This window comes from Malaya genurostris, chromosome 2, assembly GCF_030247185.1.
Source record: "Malaya genurostris strain Urasoe2022 chromosome 2, Malgen_1.1, whole genome shotgun sequence".
Taxonomy (NCBI): Eukaryota; Metazoa; Arthropoda; class Insecta; order Diptera; family Culicidae; genus Malaya; species Malaya genurostris.
This window is the reverse complement of record NC_080571.1, coordinates 283,834,276-283,858,097: the sequence shown is the minus strand read 5'-3', so window position 1 is coordinate 283,858,097 and position 23,822 is coordinate 283,834,276.

The window sequence follows — 23,822 nt, the reverse complement described above, 5'->3', positions numbered from 1 at the left end:
CGTTGAAAGTCATCTTCAGCAGCAGCAGATACGAAGGATCATTAGAAGATCGACTGAAGTTTGCTGCCTGCCAACCGAATGATTACAGCTAGTCTGTGAACCGAAAGGTCCTAACCCAGGCGATCAAGAATTTGCTGTGGAATCTGAATGAAATGATTGTTGATAACGGTTGGGATTGAAATTGGCTAATGGTTTGGTGTGGTTTCAAGGAAACAGTTTCGGATTAAATTCCTGGCTATGAAACTTTTCCGAAATATATCGGGAAAACGATTTTTTGATACAAAACATAAACAATATTCTGATTTGGAAATCATTTTTTGTTTTCCAATCCCTTGTAAAATCTAGCTATGCATTTTTTAATTAAACGGCTGAAACTGTTAATGTATAAATTGAAAACTAGCGATCAGTGATAAATAGCTTCTTTTGGAAATGTTCTGAAGTTCTGTCCAGTTAGAATCGGGGATCACTTATTGTGTTGCAGTGGCATGGAAAGTGACCGCTGCAAGCATTCTTTTACAGCGGTTTGTTTACCTAAGCGTCCACTTTCTGTGGTACAAATTTACCGGTGTTTCGTACAGTAAGTCGAAAGTTATTTCAGATGGAAGCCGAGAGGAGAGAAAGTTATGCACACCCACTTTGATAATCCAACGTGGTCCGCAATAAAAATTGAAAAAAACATTGAAAATCGTCAAATCAACCGTGTTTGATGTGCTCGAACGTTTCAAAAAGCGAAAGAGTGTAGATCGAGTGCCTCAAGATGAGCGTCATAGTGGAATATATGACCGCAAGCTGAACCATAAGGTATTGAGAATCGTCAGAGCAAACCCAGGACTATCAGCTTCCTGGCCACAAATTCTACATGGCGAAGTTTAAGTTTGCTTTAATGGACAAAACTGATGATTTGGCAAGGGATGTGCAGCTGCAAAGAAAAGATTAAAGTGTTCGTGACAAATAAGACAACGCCTTTCTCATATAACTCTTAACATCATAAATATTACTGTGGAATTCGCTAAAAAAACTGTTCATTGAATAGAAATAGGAAAGTTTGTTCGGACCTAATCCAACAAACTCTACAAATTTTATTCACCCTGTAGTTCCAGAACCGGAAGTAGTATCCACAACAAATTCAAGAATTCCGTATGAAACTGTAATACTTTTCCTTTGAACCTAATAAGTTCGATTTGGCCAGCTTCAAGAAAAGTGAGTGAGATCCTATTTGCAGTTGTTAATCACCATTTCCAATTCTTCCGAAAGCGGATTCAGATGACCGGAATAGCCGAAGTTGGTTCGTTTGCCAGCAACATATATGACCTACAAATTGGAGGAGTTTTGAACCTAGTTAAACCTAAACTTACTATCTCATGCTCTATTTCGATTAAATCCAATTAAACGAAATCTAACAAACGAAGCGAACCTGCGTTCCTGTTACTTCTGCATATGTAAAGATTGACTTACAACATGAATCAGCAGCATATAACATGTAGGAGGATAATTATTATTATTATTATTTTTTTTATCATTATTATTATTATTATTATTATTATTATTATTATTATTATTATTATTATTATTATTATTATTATTATTATTATTATTATTATTATTATTATTATTATTATTATTATTATTATTATTATTATTATTATTATCAACCGCAGCACCGTCTTTTACCAATATCACACACCAGTAGCAGACACCTGTAACCGTTTCGATTTCTTCATAGCGTGTGCGAAATATAACAAAACACGCCTTGTTCGTTTTGTGTTTTCTCCTTCTTTCGGTGTTGTACATATTGTCACTCTATATGACGATTTGAAAACTTTGACACTCATCGCCCTGTAACTGCGGAACCGGAAGTCGGATCCGGATGAAATTCCACAGTAGCTTTAACGATGATATGAGCTCTAATTCGAATCAAGATTTGTCGGATTCAAATGAAATGCAATAGCAAGTTTTGGCATCATTAGACCTTTTATTTGAATCTTAGTTTGTAAAAATCGGTTCAGCCATCTCCGAGAAAAGTGAGTGCACACCCACACACACACCCATACACACACTCTCTCTCTCTCTCTCTCACACACACACACACACACACATGATATTTGTCGGAATGACGCTATCTGCTTTTTGTCAAAAGTTACGGTGGGGTGCCGACAACCGAACACTGCCGGCAATCGATCATTGAAACAGACCATTGAACCGAATGCCATTTTTTTCGTTCAACAAACCCGGCATACAGAGGTCCATTGTTGAGCCATTTTTAACATGAGGAGTTGGAGCCCCGTTGGACTAGTTTTACTGCAGAATTTTTCTCCACTTATTTGTTTAAACTAACAGCAAATTGAACGAATATTTCGTGCAATATATCGTTCAACAAGCGCTCAAAAACCAACAAAATTGAACGGCCTGCTGAGTGGGTTTACATGTTTTAGTCGTAGATCGGATCATTCCATTTGAAATAAAACAGTGTTGCGAACCATCTATTATTATATTTTTACTAGCAGACCCGTCGAACTTCGTTTCGCCCAAAAACTATTTGTTCGCATTTATGTGTTCGAAGAGCAGAATGGTCAAACGACTAAGTGGTTAACGTTTTTCTCCAATATTTTACTGATTACTTAACTGCTGATTACAATCAACAGAATTCGACACACATTCGCTTTAGCCCAAAAAAAGAAACATCACCCAAAATTAATGTGAACATGTGTACAGCTTTTAAGCATCGATAATGTTTTCTAAAAACTTGTTCTGTACGTTCAAGTTGCCAAAAAGTACCACACGTACTTTAGAGTTCTAATAAAGTGGATATTTTTAGATACGAAGGAACTTATGGTGCCTTGGAGAGACGACGCTTACATTTTAAGTTGATATTGAACTTACCAATTTCTCTAGCAACTCTTCACACGATTCAATCAGTGCCATCAAAGAGAGACGAATATCATCTTAGTAACAAAACACCTGCATGGTCCATTTAACACAGAATGGACACCAGTGCGAAATCGATTTTCTCTCGACAACCCATCACGGGTTAGCATGTTGGGGTAGGGATTCGCTCTGAAGCAATTCTCGTTTTGCGATCCGATTCTATACGGGCAGTGGATAATTGTGATATAATCATTTTACTATTGTCGCCTATTCTAACTATGTACATATAACTTCGGCATAAGCAAAAAAAGCAAAGTCTTGGCATTACATTCCTTTTGTGTAATATGGCCTTTCTGTTTCAACAGACTTCGCAGCCGATTCTTAGTGTACAGAATCATTGCATGGCTAGTACTATGGATCCTACTGACACTAAGAATCCTTCCAGGTCGGGGCTCGAACATACGGTATAAGTTGTGTCTATGAAAATATCTGTGAATGCTCAACACAAAGGTTTCGAAATATTGTAACCTAGTATGAGAATCATCAAGTTGATTCATCGGTTCGATTTTCTGGGATAATTGTCAAATTGCGATTATCCCTTGTTAAATTCCACACAGCGCCGATTATTGCAAAACTGTATCTATTTTGGTTAGGGCCGTGAAATACTCAAAGTATGAGATGGAGCGAAAAAATGTAGAAAAAATCTTTCACGGTTCAAGCATTGAGAGGCAGTGAGTTCTTGTAGCATCATCTACCAGATTGACGATGTTGTATACAATTTAGAGAAATAGTATCAATCCATCTTGAATATTGATATCTAATTGCCACTTATTATGTGCGCTTCGTGTAATCTAAAATTCAATAATTATTCGAAAGCAAAATGCAAGAAAAATCTCTTAGTTTGACTTCAGCGCTTCTAGAGCACATTGATATTGTTGATTCCCAATGACTAATAGTATTCATCTGACTCCATTACACACATTCTGGAATTCCACCAGTCATTTAGTAGGCAACAATGTTGATACCCAATTAAGCACGTGGCTCGGAATGACGAACCACATGAATCAAGCATGCACATCACACAAATCAACTCGTTGCGCGCCAACGATCTAGTATTCCTTTCTTCGACGGCCAAACACTTATGCAACTTGTTATGCGCCAAACACCTATCAATGATCTAGCAATCATTGGCGACTTTTTCAGTGGAAAATTCCATTGTCCATACAAAATAACTTTATTGGTTTTTCCCACTTTTCCGGTAAGTTTTCCTAATTTTTTTGATGTACGAACCCGGTGGGGGTAAAAACTGATCAAACAAAAAAAAAGCATCTCAATCCGTCCATCCGTTCTTACGTGATGCGATTTCAAAGAATGATCTCTGCATTTTTATATATATAGATACCTACCTTGTAGCATTGAGTTCAAGTTTAGCTGCCCATGTAAAACTTCGCTGATTCGCCAGAGTGAAGCCAATACGCTAAGGGCATATTCAGGAGTGTTCTAGTTCTAGATGCATAATTTATGTCAGTTTTAAAATTTAAATCTAAAAATTATAACAAAATAAACTGGCAGCATCAACATCGTTTTATCTGTGTTTCAAATATAGAAAAAATAGAACGGCAATGTATACCAGTTTTAAATTTGACAGTAGAACTGGTCGAATAAATAAAACTAAAACGGATTGCTGGGGATACGTTCGTTTTAGTTTCATTTACATTATAGACCACCCATATGAATCTTGCAGCTGCTGAATTTGCTCTAATGTCATAAATGTCGATGTCAAAGTGAGTTAAAAAATGACATGAATGTCAAGGTGAACTCGATGCGCTGCGCAGCGACTTGTAAACTGAACGCATCACGCTCACTCTGACAATATATCTCGGTTGATTTTTCATTAGGGCGTTTAGCAAGTGACAGTTTCTCTTTAATCACTCTCTCTTTGGATTATTGTGATGTGATTAAAAAGATTTTCTGTGATATCACTATTCTGTTTGAAAGTCGAAAGTTTCGGGTATCATTTCATGCAAAGAGTTGAGTGATAAACGTGGAAACCGCTTGGTAATTAATAGAAGAGAAAGTAAACAAAGAGAAACTGTCACTTGCTTATACGCCCTAATGAAAAATCAACCGAGATATGTCATTTCTCTGCTAATCTCAATTAAACGGAGCTCTGTAGTGCGACTCTGTGCGATCTGTCAAGTTTCACTTCGCGTCGCTTGTCGCCTTCACTCTGGCTTCGCCCTTTGTGCCCGCTCTAAAATGCCCACATGTCACCGATATCGATGCCCAAAACATGCAATGAAAAATTCTAGTAGAAAGAACGTATGTTTAGGTCTCTACATCCGAAAACACTAAGATAATTAGATCATCGATTTGGAACGCAGGAATGCATGGGAATAACAGTCAATTATTAGTCGCGTGCCTGCAGTTTACCCGGTACTTAACAGAAAAACACTGCTGCTACCAAATCATGAGCGAAAATTTCAACCAGCTTCAGGCCAAGAGGCGTGGTCGTAAAGTGTGTACCAAAATACAACAAGCTCCAAATTAAGCCAAATCTAACATTCTGAACTGAGCAAAGCAAAGGTTTTTCTTTTTGGTTATTTCCAACCAAAAACCTCCAAACATCTGGAGGCAATCAAAGTATTCGTGTTCAACAACAAGTGAAACAACTGTTGAAATTTTGAACCAAAAAAAAAACAGGAAAAAACAGAGCATAACTTCAACCGTATAATTGAGACCGCACTGCCCCAAAGCACAACATAAATGCAAATTAGGATCCACTTTGTCTTGAACCATTCATCGGATTCGGTACACGCCTCTGTTAGTGCAAAGGCCTACTAGGGTGGCGTAAAATTCAGAATCTTTTTTTTTGTTCTTCAACCGCGAGGTGAGTTTTGGTTTTTGGCTTATATTTGTGTGAGCTTTTAATTTAACCGAATGTTTGCTAGAGGATCTGTTGCACATAAGTAGTTTTACAAATTACTAATCATCGATTTCAGTTCATTCGATTACTCCATGAATATTAACAGTAATATCAATTTATTCTTTTTAAGTATGAGAGTTTTAGCAAATACAAGTTTTTGTGTTTGATTTTAGTAAGCTTATACAAACAATTAAAAAAAATCCAACCGATTCAGTATTTTTTACATCATTTTGAGATGATCGGAATCTCTTTCATTCGCTCTATTCATTGTTGTCAAAACAAAAAGAGCGAGACCACCCAACACCGAAAGTAAACCGCATAGAACATATTGCATATTGATTCAATGAACCTCAACAGTTAAATATATTTAACTGACTATTGCGTAGATATTTCTTACTGTTCAGGAAATTTTCGCTACAATTTCACAAGCCTGTTGAGCATCTGTTCGAATTTACTTTTTTATTTGTAAGGGAGTAAGGGAAAATCCCACTGGAGCTGAGATTCTATCATTCTCTTTCTCCAATAGGCAAAGAACCTCCTCATCTATTGTATCAACAGATTACATACACCCAAATGGTAAATAACGATCATCTTATCTTATCATTTCTCTATTATAAATTTTAACGCTGAAGCTGGTCATCTATATTTATGACGTTCCTAAAATAGTTGAATTAATAGAGTTAGCAGGAAAAGAATCTGAGCAACGAGGTTTTACAGTTTCAAATGAAAATCGAACTCGTTAGAACACTGCACAGTGGTCCGGATCCACAATTTAGGGGGACAAAAACATTTGTGGCTTAGCCTTATACTTTAGAGCTATGATGTCTTCAGAACAAATGATCAGTGAAAGATAAGCCATATTTTGAAGCATATGATATTGGGGTGGTTCTAATTATTAGGGTTATCAAAAAATTATTTTCCGTATGTGTTGAGATTGAGCACTGCATCCTTCGGCAAAATTGTAGGAAAACTTATATCAAGCAACTTTGCCGAGAACACTATTGTAGTATCTCTAACGGTTTTAGTGTTACAGCTATTTCAATAGAGCAACTTAGGGTGTTCCTAAAAAAATCAGATTTTTTGCTCTAGCTTTCTTAATTGTCACTTCTCGATTTTGGTGTCTTTGAATATCTTTTAGAGTCTGTTGAAACCAATTTTTTTCATGACTACCGCATTCAGGTAGCGTTTTCAGAACCGAAATTATGAGCAAAACTAGTTCAAAAACAGGTCATTTTTAAACTGCTATATCTAACATTGGAGCAAATGAAAAAAAAATCGGTTTCTTTCATTTGATATAAAATACTTCCGAGCATGTTTATAAAAAAAATGGCGGAAGAGATATTTTTTTAAATTTTTTAAATTGTGTTCAAACATTGGGTTTTTTTAATTCAAAAATGCTCTTTCATGTAAGACATTTACCTATATATACATTAAAATAAGGTATTGCTGTCTTCTAGCGTGTTAAAACTAATTCAGCTGCATAATCGGGAAGATGGAGTACACTCACGTTGGTTGTTACTCTATTCGATAATGCTATTACAGGATCAGACGTTAAAAGAAATCGTTTGAATACATCCTCTAGATTCACTAAACGATTGAAGTTCTGCGGATGGAACTGCCTATACTTCCGAATTGATTTAGTTCGACTCTCTTGCGCTTACTTACTGTATTTTATTTACAATCTGTTTGGTTTCCTTGCGATTGATTGTTGAGCAAGAAGGCTGGATAATCTGGAACAACAATTATCCTTCATCTGTTTCCCTTTGTCACCCAAAAAGATCATATTTGAAAAGGAAAACACGGTACTAACAAAGCAGGAAGTGGACAAAGTAAATGCAGAAATTGCAGTACTTGGGAAAGTATTTGTATCAACGAAGATAGTGTTCTGCCTGAACGATACGAAAGTGTTAAACGACATAACAGACACTCACTCCCAAGCTTGGTACATATGCAAGCGCTCAGGAAAAGCTCTGAATTTTTCAAGAGCTTCAGCTGAATGAGAAGGATCCAAACAAATATCAATTTGGAATTTCGCCTCTCCACGCAATGATTCGATATATGGAACTTTTTCTAAAAATGAGTTATTGTTTGCACATTGAGAAACCGACATGGCGCGTGTCCCGACAAAATCAGCATGTCAAGGAGCGAGAGACAAACATACTAACGGCATTAAAAGAGCAGCTAGGGTTACGTATTGGCAAAGACATCATATTAACAAGATATTCAGCTCTCATATTTCCAGAATAAATCATTGACAACATCCTTTTTTGCGAGCATGGTGCCCTCAGGTGAGTCCGCATCGAATCTCGTACATAGAAGTAGGGAAGAGAAATGTCAAATTCTTGCGCGCAAAAATAGCAGCACTGCCCACACAATTGACATGATATGTTGAATGTGATGCCGTGCGATGGCGCTGCTAAACTGAAGATTGATCTCGCTCCAAACTGACAGGGTCTGGCATTGGTGAACCATTACCTGGAGGCGGCAAATCGAATGATGGTATCTGGATCCGTGGATTTTTCAAAGAATATAACACAGTAGCGCAAATCATCGAGTTAAATGGAAATATACTTGAACGGTTTTTTATAATCTTAACGTTGATAAACAGCAATGTGAAGATTTCGGTACCTGCTTTCCAGGAGAATTCGTTTTGTGGAGCTGTATGGATGGTATGCTCTGTCGCCAACCGTGCATAAACTTCTGGTGCATGGGACTGCAATTATAAAACATGCTTTGCTTTCTATTGGTATGTACAGTAAGGAAGCGCAAGAGAGTCAAAATAAATCAACTCGCAAGTATAGGCAGTTCCATCCGCAGAACTTCAATCGTTTAGTGGATGTATTCAAACGATTTCTTCTTACGTCTGATCCTGTAATAGCATTATCGAATAGAGTAACAACCAACGTGAGTGTACTCCATCTTCCCGATTATGCAGCTGAATTAGTTTTAACACGCTAGAAGACAGCATTACCTTATTTTAATATATATATAGCTAATACATGTCTTACATGAAAGAGCATTTTTCAATGAAAAACCCAATGTTTGAACACAATTTGAAAAATTTAAAAAAATATCTCTTCCGCCATTTTTTTTTATAAACATGCTCGGAAGTATTTTCTATCAAATGAAAGAAACCGATTTTTTTTTCATTTGCTCCAATGTTAGATATAGCAGTTTAAAAATGACCTGTTTTTGAACTAGTTTTGCTCATAACTTCGGTTCTGAAAACGCTACCTGAATGCGGTAGTCCTGAAAAAAATTTGTTTTAACAAACTCTAAAAGATATTCAAAGACACCAAAATCGAGAAGTGACAATTAAGAAAGCTAGAGCAAAAAATATGAGTAGATGTGAACTACACAGTTCGGAAACAAATCTTGTGATTTTACATCTCATAAGATGCATATAAATGGAGTGTCGTATTTTACACTAATTTATTTTCAAGAACATGTGAAATTGTGTGATTTGAAAATTACATGGCTTGAAATCGAATGAAATAAAAAAAAACAAAGATCGATAACAAAAACGGGACTTGAACCGAGAACCAATAGATCACAAAGTACGTCTGTTAATCGACTGAATCACAGAAGCCCATATCCACGTGATAAATAATTGATAGACTTAAATCCATACACCGGCACTTGATAGCTGAGTGCAAATTACACTCGCAGTCTGTAAAATTCTGTGCGAGAGGAATATTCTGTCATTTGAGAAGTTAAGTAGTTATGAATTGTATCGTTTGTAGAATTATGTATAAGCTTTTTTCTGTGTATAAAAATCCAAAACTATTATTTCAAACAGTTTTTATACGGCTAATGAAACGGAGTTTCCTTGAATATTTGAAATATGGGACTTGTCACCTTACTTGTAAATGGGAAAAAAAAACCTAAGAAATCTTCCTTGATTCTGCGAAATTTGGGAAGAAAGATGTTAAACAGCATCGTCTGCGGTACAAGAAGACTTCTAGAGCATTTTTTCGACACAATAATGTTGGTATACCGTCAGGATCCTGCACTTGAATTATTTGATCAAAAACACACACAGAATAAGATAAATGAAGGAAAGAAGGTGAGTTTATTCAAAAGTAAAAATTATCATAATAGCGATTTAGTAAGCTCTTGTAACAAGGAAGATTTTGTAAATAAAATGGAATCATCAAAACTTATAACTTGAAATATAATAGAATTCTTCAAAATTTGAAAAAAATATTACTTCGAAGAAACATTTTTCTTATCGGAAACATACACGTATCTAATGATTTATTATACAGAAAAAAATGTTTGACCCGATATAAAAATGTCAACTTAATTGTTGTGTACGGTGTTTTTTCATTAATCAGCGACTATCCAGTAGTCATTGGGGGTCAGATCTTGACTATACGGTGGATGAGGAAACAATTCGAAGTATAATCCACTCAATTCAACAAACTGGCTTAGCAAAACAGTGTTTTTTTCGTCAACATATGTGATCGTTTTTCCTATCATTTTTACATTCAAACGATCTAACAACGCTATGTAGTGTTCGCTATTGATTGTTTTTCCTTTCTCAAGATAGTCGATGAGGTTTATATTAAGTGCATCTCGAAATACTGAAGCCATAACTTTCCCAACTGGCTATTGTGTCTTTGGACGCCTTGGACGTGGGTCATCGGCTACAATCCACTCAGATGGTGATCGTTTTGATTTCGGAGTGAAACGATAGCTCCATGTTTCATGCATTGCAACATATCGACACAAAAAACTGATTTATTACTTGTAAACATAGTCAGATACTTGTGAGTAAATATGGTACCAAATTCTGATGCCTTCTGATATCTTAACAGTCTCAGCTATCTAACGCAATTTCAATGTACGATTAGTGGACTATTTTCTGGAATAACCACCTCAACAGGACGACCAGAACGGTCACCGTCATCGGTACGGCCACGTTTAAATTCAAAAAACCGATAACAAATGGTCTTCGATGGAGCAAAGTCCGTATAACACTTTGGAAGACATTGCTGAGTTTGAACAGTTCTATTTTTAATCAAGAAACAATGTTAAATTATTTGGAATCTATCGTTTCGATAATGACAAAATTATTGGGAGTTTAAATTAATGCGGTCCGTTTTTTTTATCAAAAATGCACTTTGAAAACAAAACAATTTTATTACAGTATCATCCATCGCTAGTTACTACTGTTTCCCACCTTTCAAGCAATTTTCATATTCCATCTCAATATCAGGAGAATATGGCGGAAACGGCAAAATGTCCCACTTGAGCGTTTCCACGACGTTTTTTCACGACTTCTGCGACATAAGGCCGAGCGTTGTCATGCAGGAGAGAAACTTGTCTTTGCTTGTATGACGGCCGTTCTTCTCGTAATGCGCGGCTCAAACGCATCAATTGCAGCCTAGACCGATCGCCCGTTATAGTATCGCCTGTTTGTAGCAGCTTATAGTACACAACATTCTTTTGGTCCCACCAGATGCACGAAATGACCTTCAAACCACGAATATTCGACTTTGGTGTTGATGTTGAGATCGATGGCAACAATTGACCGGGCGAAGCGTGGAATTTTTTTCTTCTTGAGGTTATCATAGAATATTCATTTTTCATCCCCAGTAACAATTCGATGTGTAAAACCTTTTCTTTGTTGTTCATAGTCTTTTGAAAGTTTGTACTTCATAAACTTCATATGTATTTTTCAATGATAGCGCCATCTGTGTGTCAGTCATACGACTTATTAAGTGATGTGTTATTCAAAGATCTAGATCAGCGGTTCCGAAAGTGTTTTGTTCATTATCCACTTATGAAATGTTATTACCAGATTTAATTGTATACGTGTCGGATTGTACGATTAGGATCCCATATGCACCATTTTTAAGGTGAGGTTTCTTCTATAGAAAAGTAGGGACATAACACATAACTGGTTGACGTGAATAAGATCAAGACATGCTTCTTCCACACTTCCGAAAGAAGATAATCGTTGAAATTATTCGATTGTGTGAATTTAGCAACTTTTATTGTTTCGCTTCCAAATTTGTAAAGGCGCATCTATACTAAAGAATAACTTATTGAAAAATAATGTGTTATTTACACGGAACAAATACTTTTTTTCCTTGTAGGTTTAGATAGTAGAAGTAAGCTTCAATCCATTTATCCTGAATTTTGTTCGTGAGTTCAGAGGTTGAAATCCTAAATCTGAAATATGGATTCAAATCCCGAACATAAAGTAAGGAACTAAATTCAGTTCCAAATTCATGTCAAGAAACCAGTTCCAGAATCAGAAATTAAGATTCAGTTCCATAGTCATAGTTTTTAGTTGTTAAGCTGAACTTGTTAATCTGGAACTAATTTCTAAAACTGAAGTCTGAAAATAAATTCTAAACCTGAAATCAAGTTCAGAATTTAGGTTGTGAATTCAGTGTTAGTCTTCAGTTCTAGAATTTAATCCCAAATTCAGTTCCCTGCCGCTTCTGGTTGTAGGCGACTGCTCTCCACGCCATACGAAGCGAATGAGGGCTGTGACCTGAGTGTTAGAGGCTTTATACCATGCAGAAGATTCGTTGTTACTAATGTTGGTAGATAATCCTCACCACGACATCCAATTCCGTCTAACGCACTAGAAGAAATGAACGATTTTCGATTGTTTGTTTCCAATTAAGATTTTTGAGTTGTTCATGGTTATCTCACACAGTTGAAAATTTTATTGTAAATTGCTGATCATATTTCTGATGACATAGATAAAGAATTGTTTCTACGCTTAGTACAACTCGAGATATTCACGATTAAGTTCTACCCATTCTTCCACAGGGCGAATTTTGAAAAGGTGCTTCATAGTAAAGTAAACCGTATTCGTAATTAGAAACGTTACGAAGTGTTACATGCGTTACTTTTTTGTAAATTACAGGCGTTACGAGGCGTTACAAACGTTACTATTTTGTGAGTTACATACGTTACTTTTTCGTGAGTTATAAGTGTTACATGCGTAACTTTTTTGTTATTTTTAGGTGTTACAAAACGTTACATGTGTTACATTTTTAAAAGATGCAAGCATTCCACCCGTTACTCCTTTGAAAGTTTTGTGTGTTGCGAAGCGTTATATGTGTTACTTTTTGTAATTTATAGATGTTAAAATGCGTTACAAGACTTTTGGTATCCCAATTTTAACATATTGAAGGGTTATTTATCTGTCAATTATACTGGAAATGTAAAAATTATCAAATAATTAGAAATGATCCTACAACGACAAGGAATACACTGATCAAAACTATCTTATCGAAACGAAAACTTGTATATAATTTTGAAGGAAAATGAGCATAATTATTATTCAAGCTAATTAATTAAATTATTATACTTGAAGAAATCATAAGTTCTTTTCTTGATATGAGAGTATTCAGTAAATTGAAATGTTATTTTACATGATTCAAAGGTTCTAATATTTTAAATGTTACCGACAGCCACGTACCGAGCACATCCCGCATCAGAAACAAAAACGAAAAAAAAGTTTGAGAAATATTATTACCTTTTCAAGAAAAAGTCTAAACCGTGCACAGTCTTCAACGAAAATGTGTAATTTTATGGTTTAGGTAATTGTCTTGAACATAGTAGACACTGAAAATAATTGCGAAAAAAGTTATGTACAAAAAATTGATTTTAAGTGGTTTCAAACCAAAATGCTTCATATATCAGAAACTATATGCGTTAGACCTTTAGCTTCTTCGGCAAAGTTTTTTTCGTAAGAAGCTCTAAAACTTTGTAGAAGACATCGTTTCTCTATCTCTTAAGGGAAAAAAGTTGTTGAAATGAACTTTTATCGTAGTAGGCTTTGCACATTTTTTATTGTGATCAAATCACGAGGTATATTTTTGTGAATGAGTTCTTCAAAGAAACAATGTATATCGGATCAACTATTTAGCAGCTAGAGAATTAAGTTCACGTTTTTGTCGATTCAAATCATTGTGGAGGGGTAGGGTCTAAATGATGAAAAAAAATCATCATTTCTGCGATTTTTTTTTCAGAATTAGCGTTCACCAAAATAAATTCAAATGTTTTGCATGTTAAAATGGATCAATCGAACATTTTGTGATTTTTTTAAGGAAAAATATTCAGAAATAAGTCGGTAAAGAGGTATTTTTGAGGACGCTTCTTAAAATCTCCCCCAAAGTAACAAACAACGAAAAGGAAAACGTTGGGGTCTTGTTTTTTATATGTGGAAGGTGTGTGCAAAGTTTGAACAAAATTGGTGCAGTAGTTTTAGAATGACAATGGACACGGACTTTCAAAACTTTAAACGCGTTTAAAGTTTTTTGTCTATAAAATCAATGGAAACCATTTACTACTCAAGGGAGCCCGTAGGGTCTAATATTTTCAAAAAAGCATATTTTTTCTTTTATAATTTGTTATAATGAAACATTTCATGAATGTTTTGTCAAGTTTTTAAGTCAACCGAAGCAAAAGTTTTGGGTCTATGCGCCGAGTTCTTATTTCTTCGCAGTATGAAATAAACGAAGATAAAGGCCCATAACTTGCTGAGTTTTGTTCCGATAGGCATGAAAATTTCACAGAATGATTTTTCAAAAGTGTTAGACCCTACCCGCCCCTTAAGGTTAACGCATGAACCGGGGTAATTGAATCAATTTTCAACAACACCAAACAAAGTTGTTTAGTTTTTTGAGAGTTTCGTAGGACTTAAGACCTATGAAATTCACAAATGTATGTATGTATGTAAAACACGAATCATCTGATGGTTCATGAAGCAGTTGTAAAAACTTACGAAACTATTTTTTGACTTTGAACTACAACGAACAGCGCTCTGTGATTGCAACGCTTCATAAAATCCTCAACAGACGAAAGCCGAACCAGGCACCGACATTTGCGCTGTAAACAGATGCTAATAGGTCTGCTCCGAAGTTTCCAAAGTATACTGCATATCATAGCAGAGGCCATCATAAATTTTCCTCCATTCCATTCCTCCGCCCTTTATCTGTGACGAACCTAGACCTCGCCTTTGCCCCGGGTTACCGTCCGGTGTTTGTTTCGTTTTTTTTGGTATTCAGGGCGAACCCTTCTCGAAAAAATTTTCCTACAAGTGAAATAAGCACTGCGTTTTTGATGAAGTGTAAATTAGCTGAGCTTAGCGTAAACTGCTCCCGAAATTCCTGGAAATGAAACGGACCCGTTGTCCGCGTTGTCGGATGACGGCATTACATATTTATTCACGTCAACACCCCTCCCGGTTTGGTTCTGTTCCGTTGATCAGGGGGAATTGTGTTTAGAGTGGTTTTTTTTCTTCCAAAGTGAAAAAATGATGGTGATTGCGGTTGGATTAAAACTCGGAGCAATACATGTCATTCGGTGTAAGAGTAAATCAAATAAAGAGAGTGTGTGTTTGTGTGTTTGGAATGGAATTAGTTACTGGGAATTTTTCGGAAGCGGCTTCAATTAAAAGGTAACCGGCAGGGAGAAATACCCAATCTCATAAATAAAAGCTCAGCTATTTAACAAACATTCTCGAAGTCTTGATAGTATCGTTATAAGTATTACACGATGAGTACTGATGAGTAAATATTTATTTTACCTGTGATGATAGTTTCTTATAGGGATCAGCAGCCTTCACTGTATTCGGCAATCTCGCTCCTCTTCAGATAGATTCCGTTAGACGAAAACAAAACTCCAATCCAACTTAAATTCGCAATTAAATCCAGTCAGTTCCTGGGAAACCGAACCGCGCCAAAAAGGACCGTAACAGCTGGAAACCCATTTGCCAAAGACCAAATTTGCCCAGTTTTTGCACTTTCTCACCATTCAAACAGAAAAAAAAATTTCTTTTCCCTTTCCTACGATCCCTTTTGCCATTTAGAGCCAAAGTATCGCGCAATGCTGAATGGGTTTAGCCGTGCAACTTTCGAACGCGATCACTTCATTCCTGTCAGCTAATCGCATATAATTAAAGCGAAAATCCCAAAATCGTGTCCGGTGTTTCCAAAGGTGTCTGTCAAAGCACTCGGGTTCGGCTTTCCACGACGTGAACGACGACGACGACGGAGCCCAGTGTTTCTGTTTCGTTCTAGTACAATCCGATACGATAACGGAGTCTGCTTCGATCTGTTGCATCGTTTTGACAAGATAATCGCCATCCGTTTGCTTTCGAAAAGATCAGCACTGCCGGGACTGGACGAAACGACTGCGAAAGACGACTGAACACTGGCAACGATCACGATTTACGGATTGTGTATCAATTAATCGAATTAGACTAACGAAAATCCTGAAGAAACTTCACATTTCATGCATAAAACTCTCACACCGTTTTTCCTGTCACAAAGATAAAGTATTAAAGGAAAGAGGGAAATATATCACAATTAGCTAAACCTCCGCCAACAAATTAAGGGGCGGGTAGGGTCTAACACTTTTGAAAAATCATTTATTATTTTCTTTATATTTTCTTATAGTAAAACATTTGAAGAATTTTCTGTGAAATTTTTAAGCCTATTGGAACGAAACTCTGGAAGTTATGGACCTTTATCTACGGCTATCTCATTCTACGTTGACGCAAGAGCTCGGCGCACAGGCTCAAGATTTCTACTTCGATTGACTTCAAAACTTGACAAAACATACTTGAAATGTTTCGTTATGATAAAATATAAAAAAAAATATGATTTTTTGAAAATGTTAGACTCTACGGGCTCCCTGGAGTAATTAATTGAAGACAAAAACCTTGAAACGCGCTTTCCTCAAAAGCAAGTTTTGAAAGTCCGTGTCCATCGTCATTCAAAAACTACTGCACCATTTTCTTTTTCAAATTTTGCACACACTTTCTACATATAAAAAACCAGACCCCGACGTTTTCCTATTCGTTGTTTGTTACTTTGGGGAGGTTTAACAGTTACAAAATGGTGAATTTTTTCGTGAAAAATCGTAGTTTTCACTTTGAACAACCACTAAAAATTGAAAAAATTGAAAAAAATCTAACAGAAACGTTGGGGTCTAGAAAAACTTCTACTCTAACTATGCTACGTTCGTTTGTTCACTGCTAATTAGTCTGCGCTGAGATACAGTGGACACCGCAAATCATGATTTTTAAGAAGCGCTCTTGAAAATACCTCTTCACCGACTTCAAAGTACTATTATTAACACATGGATCAATAAGTCCCGAGACTAACAATGAAAACAACATTTTTTTTGCATTTTTTTTTATTCATCAACATAATCACCTTTTAGGGTGATACAATGGTTCCAACGTTTTTCCAATTCAGTTTCAGCGATGACCTCCTCATTTGAGCCAAATCTTTTTCCCTGGAGAATTTTTTTAAGATCAGCAAAGAGCCAGTAGTTACTGGGGGCTAAACCTGGCGAGTATGGGGGGTGGGGAAGCAGATCAAAGCCTAATTCGTGCAATTTAAACTGCTTTCTGAATCATCGACTCGTTGCTGTTTTTGTTCCATCGAAAGCAATCGCGGCACCCACTTGGAGTCCGGATAACATTTTTCAATCCATTGTTTCGCTTGCACGGTGTTTTTACCCATTAAAAAACAATGTTTTATCAAAACACGAAACTCGGGTTTTCCATTTTTTAAACAAACTACAAAACGACTTTACTCCAACCTCGATAACTCAGCTGTTTCTGGTCGGATCGACTGAAAATTTTGACCCGTTTCTAGCAAAGGTTAGTACTCTAGAAAGACGTGGTTACTGGTTTACTACGAGCGCCATCTCTGCTTTAGTCTCGGGACTTATTGATCTATGTGTTATAAAGTAAATCGATTGTAAAAAGGGGGGACAATGCATATGCGTTTAGTATTTTTCTTAAAATTCCGATTCCATATATGATTTCATCATTGGTTTGTTGGAAAAACTTTTGTGTGTCAACTTAAGAATCACGTAATTTACCGGATATGAGACACTGTTTAAGTAGTGTAGTGTATAAGCTATTCATGATTTTTTCTTTCAAATAATGATAAAAAACGATATTTTATTCAAACTAAAAAATTTATCCTTTATTGTACGAGGTTAAACAATAAAGGATAAATTTTTAGTTCGAACTTTTGATCGAACGCTCTTCATCAAGTTCCGGACAAGTTGCATCGCATTTTTTGGACGCTTGAGCTCAAATTTTTTTGAACTCCTGTATGTTCCCAGCTGTCTTACCAGTCTTCTTGAAGACCCCCTTCACGATTGCCCAATAACGTTCGATGGGTCGAAGCTGAGGGCAATCTTTCTCAACGAAATTTATACCTTTTTCCGCAAGTCAATCGAGAGTGGTTTGGCATAGTGAGCCGACGCTAAATTCGGCCAAAATAGTGGATGTGTACTATGCTTCTTATATAAAGGCAGCAATCTCTTCTGAAGACACTCAGATCGATAGATTTCTGCATTTATAGTTCCGGTAGTGTAAAAATGGTTGACTTCAAACCGCAGGAACATATTGCTTGTCATACCAGTACCTTTCGACCGAATTTCTCCACTTGAATCGATCTGTCCGCATCGCTCACATCCTCCCCAACGACGACAGTAAAGTATTGTGGACCTGAAAGGGTTTTTGAGGTTTCCTTTACATAAGTCTTATCGTCCATTAAGACGCATGCAGCCGGACGCTGCTAAATAAGCGATTACAATATCCGGGCCCTTGTTGCTGCTTGCTTCTTCTGTTATAAACTTTGTTTCGCGATTCTCTGCTTCTTGTAGGTCTTCAGATGATTTCGCCTCTTGATACGCTGGATCATTCCGACACTCTTTCCTGCTTTTTTGGCCAAATCACGTATTGACATTGATTTGTTCTTTATGATTAGAGATACCACTTTCTGGTCCAGTTTCGGATTGGAAGAACCGGGTTTTCCTCATCTTCCTGGTAGCTCATCCAAAGAATAGTGTTCCCCAAACTTATTAATGATGGTTTTAACACTGGCATAATGAATTCCATACCGCTTCGCCAATTTTCGCATAGTAATACCCTCCTCTTTTAGCCATGTGTCCATAACTTTAATTTTCACTTCCTTTTCAATACTTTGAAAACGCATAATTCCAACCGCACAAACAAGTAAACAAACGAAAGCTGACAGGGACAGCATGCTGTGATCTGAGCATAAAAAACCATCACAAATACATGCGTACAACACAAATGTATGTGGATAGCTTATTTTCGATACATTCCTTAAACTCTTATGTAAAAGTTAAAGCGTGGCTTTGCGTCATTAGAAATGCGTGTTTACTTATTGAAAATAAGAAAAACCAAACTGAGTTTGTTTGTAAAATGTCCGGTTTCTTTAATATAACTAATAATGATAATAGTAATAATATTAAGAAAAATAATAATAATAATAATGATAATAATAATAATAATAATAATAAAAATAATAATAATAACAATAATAATAATAATGATAATAATAATAATAATAATAATAATAATAATAATAATAATAATAATAATAATAATAATAATAATAATAACAATAAAAATTATTTTAACAATACATACACCTGCAACACAAATGAATAAAGTTAATACTTATTGTCGACATGGATATTTTACTTAAGGGTGGAGTAAGGATAATTTGAATCAAAAAACACTTTTTTTATATTTTTTTACAGAAAAACTTTTTAGACAAATTTATTCAAACTTTTATTACATCATAAAGCATCATTTAAAAAATATTTGGTTAAATTTCCATATATTAATATTGACAAATAAGGCAGATATCAGAGCATTCCCCAAAAACTCTTTTGAGAATCACGTTGCCCGATGAGCACGATAACTCGGCGTAGAATTATCTGGTAGTAAAAAATGTACTTCAATTTACTTAAAGTACGAGCTATATTTAAGTTCGTGACATATTTAAGCAAAAAAAACGATCTTTCGCTAAATTTTCCGCCAATTTTGAGGTGAAAAACTACCGTAATATGACAAGGGAAATGATTCAAAAAAAAATTTATAACAAGAAAGTATGTTCCAAGTTTGAAAAGAATCAGTAGATTATGCAGGATCGTGTTCACGGACTTCGAAAAATTGGTTCACAGAAAAACGCGTTGAAATTATTCTGTCTCAAAAAGTGAGCAGAAAATTATGTTTGGTAACGTACACTGAATCATTCAATTGATTTGAAATTTTGACACAATAATTTTGGAATGTTAAACTACACGAAAATGTAAAAAAACGATTTTCCGAAACTGTTTATCTCTATACCGATTTGGCCCTAATCCACGAGCCGATCCATTTTTTTCATCTTCATCATAATTCGATTGGTCAGCCAGACATGGGTGCTTCGACTGGAGCAAATAGTATTCAGAAAGAGCAATGCCGGAGCAATACAACGGATGGGGTAGAATTTTCCATCTGAACGTCTCTGGGTATGAATATTTGTCTATATTGTACTTACAAGAACTTGATATTTGTCTATATTGTACTTGATATTTGTCTATATTGTACTTACAAGAACTTACTATCTCTCAATTCGTGAATCGTGAGAGAATTTTTGTGCAATGATCGGCGCTGTATGGAATTTACCAAGCGAGAATCGTGAGTTGAAAACTCTCGCAGAAGAAACTGATGATTTTCATACAAGGTTCAAACATTTCGAAGCCCAAAAGTAGAACATTCATAGTTATATAACGTTCCCGTGGGGAGTGGGGTGGTTTTCATAATATAGGGGAGTGCGGGGCTAAATCAGGGCTTTTTAAAAATGAAATAAAAACATCCATTAAAACTGGGTCTTACCATCACTACCGCGTCATCTCTAAGCGCATTAATAGCAGTTTTATAAGTTATTTAAGCTGTCCGAATTAACCATGTGTGCGGTTTAGCCCCTGTCTCCCCTAATAATTACTTGAGTTTCGGGATGGGGGGAGGGGCTTTTGAACTCCTAAAACACCCCCTGTATACGCGCCTGGTCCCGTTTTTGAAGCCTATGTACATAGTTAGAATAAGCGACACTGAACTTATTGTATAAAAATTATGAACAAAAAAAAAAGGTTTGAAAACATTTAATTTTTCCAATTTTACATCGTGAAGCATCGTAGAATCAAAATCCATTGAAAATTTGAAGGGCCCGGTAATCTAAACTTATGCGCAAATTTGTCAAAGTCATTCTTTTTTGTAATATTCATACAATAAGTTTACGTTGTATTATCTGTGATTTCTGAATGTTTCATTCAAATGTGTTTATTTGTTAAAGTATGATATGATTTTGTTGAAAAAGTGAAAAAATTGATTTTACAGTAACTTATAGATTATTTTTTTAATTTTTTCTTTAGGAAAGTTAAAAAAATAAAATAGAGCCAAATTATCAACACTTGAACAAAACATGAAGGTAGTCATTTTTTTCTGAGCGATTTTCCGAATTCAGACCCACACATCCCGTATGATTACACAGTTCGAAAAATTCTTGTGGGTTTTTATTTTTTTAAGATGCACATAAATGGAGCGTCATATTTCACACAAATTTATATCCAAGAACATGTAAAAATGTGTGATTTGAAAATTAAATTTGGTTAATGCATAATTGATGCATACAAAACCCAGCAGCGGCACTGAGGCACGCTTATATGTTCTTTTCTTGTTCCTATCTGGAACCAGAAATCAGATGATATCTGCTTCTCTTTAATGACCCTGATTGAATCGTGAGCAGAGTTGGCAGATTATCGTAATTGACCCACCCCACAGTAACTAGTAAGTTTTCGATGGTCAGAGCCTTTTTTTGTTCCGTTTAAGCAGTTATTCGCACGTGAATAAACGAAGTTCGACGTCCTTTGGCTTCAATTCATGCGGCACCCAATTCTCAACCTCTCGGATCATTTGCATTGGTTCTCTATATGTAGAAAATGGCTGGCTGATTTTGAAAGTTTTACTTTCGTTATTTATTTTCAATCTTTGGCAACCCTGCGGCTCGTTCTTCATCTCTCAAATTAAAATTGACACTTTTAAACCACCTGCGTCACGTTCGCTCAGCTAGAGCATGCTCACCATACACATCCACGAGAATGTGATGAATTTCGTTTCATCACTGTTTTCTTCATATTGATATAATGATGAAGGACTCCCCGCAAAAACGCACTTTATTCGTTACAAAATTCGAGATTTTCATAGAAAAACCTTTCTCAATTAACACAGTGGTGTTATAATGCTTTTACTTGCCGTTTAAATAGTCTCATTAAAACATTTATGAGATCCTATCCTCGGCCATTGGTATTGTGAACTTACCCAAGTAACACACGTTATTACACTTCAATGACAGTAACTTATATAACACAAATTCATGGAACAAGTAGAAGACTTTGCAACGTGCATTATAACTGCTATGTAACCTGAAAAGCGTAAGAGGCGGGGCTTGTGCGACTTACCAAGGGTTGCCAAACAACTTCTCAGTAAAGAATATTTGATTTGATTCAGCGCGCACATCAGTCTCAATGAAACAGAAAATATAAGTTTGCGTCGAGTTACAATTTGTTGATGTTTTTCCCATTCAACTTTCACGACCAAAAATTGGCATCCAATAATGAGAGCTAAAATATAGAATTCAATATTCTTTAAACTCACTATATCTATTCAAAATCTAAGTGCTATTCGATATTTATGGTGAAGTTGATCATTGTACTTATTGAAAACGTGCGCGCCTTCGATATTTTGGGTTTCAGAACATCGACATACGAAATAATATTCATATTTTTATTCCCGTCATATGAAATTTACAACTAAAAAGTCGCAATGTGTTCAGTTAGAACTTTTTTTTGATTAATATGAGTTTTTCATATACCAAAGTTAAAACAGTTGACCAATCGCAATAATTGAAAATTGCATTTTCATTTTTTATTTTAATAAATATTTCATTCCCTGGTCATAATGGTTGCCATTGGCATAAGTTTTTCCATGCATACACTGCCGTGACAAAGTGAAGAAATAGTGCGAATGTACTTCCTAAAAACAAACAAGTTTGCTTCGCACATGTACCGGCAAAAAATTTACGTATAAGCGCAGATTTAACTATAGCCAATTTTTTTAAACTGAAGGAATTTTCTACTATTCCACTTATTGATTTAATATTATTGTCCGGGATAATGTACGGTAGCTTTTAACCGACACTGTATTTATATTTCTTTGTTGCATCACAACGAATACGGTAACCGATATGAAATCATTACTCAACTTTGTCTTGTAGTTTTCACTTTTTCATTGTCACATTTTGTTACGGTGACCAGTTAGCGACTAAAAACTGTCAATGCGAGCACGTCGTAAGAGTTAGAATACCGAAAAGTTACGTTGGAACTTATTGTAACTTAGTATGATGAGATGTCAATTTGTAACATTATTTTGACTCCATTGTCACCATCATAATGCGACTTGTTTTGTCGTGTTTGTCATGCAACCATTATGCAGCATCTGTTTTGTTTTCATTTTTTATGAACAAGTTACATGTGCTACTTGGGATATCAAATTAAAAACACGGAGATTTGTCTGCGACGTCACAAATGACATTTCATACCCGAACCGAAAAAAAACGGTTAGTCGGTTACGTAACTTATACCATTATATCTCCGGAACCAGGAGCGACCACCATTCGATCTTACAACTTTATTCACAATTTAATAGTAGCTTCCAAATGAGCTTAAGCTTGGTAAAATCGGTTTAGCCATATCAGTCAGTTACGTCACTTATACCATTTTAGCTCCGTGACCAAATGTGACAGTCATTTGATCTTTGAACTTGATCCAGCATTCAATAGTCGCTTTTAAACGAGCCTAAACTCCATGTGCAGCTCAGCCATAGCCGAAGCAGAGAAAAAGTAAACGCCGGAGAGCTCGGATCGGTCGGATCGGCCTAATGCGGATAGCCGTTAAAGGTCAAACCGCATTCGGCCGACATTGCCATCGCCGATCTTTTTTTCGCTCTTCGGTTATGACTGAGCTGCCGGCGTGCGCATGTATAGGTACGCCGGACCCGACATAAAATTCATATATTTGGCAACGATATTCCTCACCGAGCTTTTCGCAGCGTAGCAACTGTGTCGGGTCCGGCGTACCTATACACGCCCGTGCTCAGCCATAGCCGAAGAGAGAAAAA